Source organism: Colobus angolensis, unplaced genomic scaffold (genome assembly GCF_000951035.1).
Source record: "Colobus angolensis palliatus isolate OR3802 unplaced genomic scaffold, Cang.pa_1.0 Scaffold200, whole genome shotgun sequence".
In the NCBI taxonomy this organism is placed as follows: Eukaryota; Metazoa; Chordata; class Mammalia; order Primates; family Cercopithecidae; genus Colobus; species Colobus angolensis.
In genome coordinates this window covers 4,366,994-4,368,836 of record NW_012115156.1, presented here as the reverse complement: position 1 = coordinate 4,368,836, position 1,843 = coordinate 4,366,994, and positions in this window count along the sequence as shown.

Sequence of the window (1,843 nt, the reverse complement as noted above, 5' to 3'; positions counted from 1 at the left end):
CCTCGGCCACCCAAAGTGCTGGGATTACAAGTGTGAGCCACCACGCCCAGCCTAATTTTTATTTTTAGTAGGGACAGGGTTTCGCCATGTTGGCTGGGCTGGTCTTGAACTCCTGAGCTCAAGTGATCTGCCTGCCTGGGCCTCCCAAAGTGCTGGGATTACAGATGTAAGCTACCACGCCTGGCCTCTGGGGACTTCTTAATTTACTGTATTTTGTTCTAAAGGAGGACCTTTGATGTTAGCCAGTAGTCCAGTATATTGTATAGAAAAAAGGATAGAGGCATGCATAACAACTATTAGCACAAATATATATGTGCATTTTTCTCTTCTAGCACTGATGTTACTCCTGTCAATTAGCAGTTGTGACACACATTGCTTAAAATCAACAGCTGATTCAACAATTGGAAATACAAACTTTATGAATAAAAATTATGTAATAAATTGAAGATTTCTATAAGTTCACCCAAAAAGTATAAAACCTCAGCTAATTACATTCTTCTTTCGGATTTTATTCTTGCTTTTTGCTTACAAATATTTTTGAATTTATATTCCTAAAGGAAAAAAAAAAAAGGGCACTTATACTAAAATGAGCAACTTCTTTTTCTTTATTTTTTATTTTTTGGGGGCGTGGGGGGACAGTGTCTCGCCCTGTTGCCCAGGCTGGAGTGCAGTGGCACGATCTCAACTCACTGCAACCTCTGTCTCGTGGGTTCAAGCAATTATCTTGCCTCAGCCTCCCGAGTAGCTGGGACTACAGGCACATGACATCCTGCCCAGCTAATTTTTGTATTTTCTGATAGAGACAGGGTTTTGTCATGTTGACCAGGCTAGTCTCGAACTCCTGACGTCAGGTAATCTGCCTACCTTGGGCTCCCAAAGTGCTGGGATTACAGGCATGAACCACTGCGCCCGGCCTATTTATTTATTTATAGACGGAGTCTCGCTCCGTTGCCGGGCTGGAGTGCAGTGGCGCGATCTTGGCTCCCTGCAACCTCTGCCTCCCGCGTTCAAGCGATTCTTCTGTCTCAGCCTCCTGAGTAGCTGGGACTACAGGCACGCGTCACCACGCTCAGCTAATTTTGTTTGTTTGTTTGCTTGCTTGTTTTTGTATTTTTAGTAGAGGCAGAGTTTCACCATGTTGGCCAGGATGGTCTCAATCTCTTGACCTCGTGATCCACCCGCCTCGGCCTCCCAAAGTGCTGGGATTACAGGCGTGAGTCACCGCACCCGGCCACATTCTTTATTTTTAACAGCTTTTTTGAGCTATAATTCACATTTCGTACAATTAATTTATTCAAAGAGTACAATTCTACAGTTTTTAGTGTATTGACAAAGCTGTGTACCCATTACTGCAATCAATTTCCGAACATTTGTATCGCCCCAAAAATAAATTATTTACCTATTAGCAATTGCTCCTTATTTCCCTCTGGCCTCCCAGCCCTAGGCAACCACTACTGTCTGTTCTGTCTTCATAGATTTGCTTCTGGGCATTTAATATACATGGAATCATACAATATGTGGCCTTGTGTTACTGGCTTTTTCACTTAGCGTGATGTTCTCAGCTTCATCCATGTTGGAGCACTTATCAGTACTTTATTCCTTTTTATCACTGAATAATAGTCTATCCTGTGGTGTGAAAAAAAAAAAAAAAAGCATTAACACAGCAAGCTGGAGACTGTTATCCTTAGAAAAGCCTGCTTACGGCCGGGCGCGGTGGCTTACGCCTGTAATCCCAGCACTTTGGGAGGCCAAGGTGGGCGGATCACGAGGTCAGGAGATCGAGACCATCCTGGCTAGCATGGTGAAACCCCGTCTCTACCAAAAATACGGATCACGAGGTCAG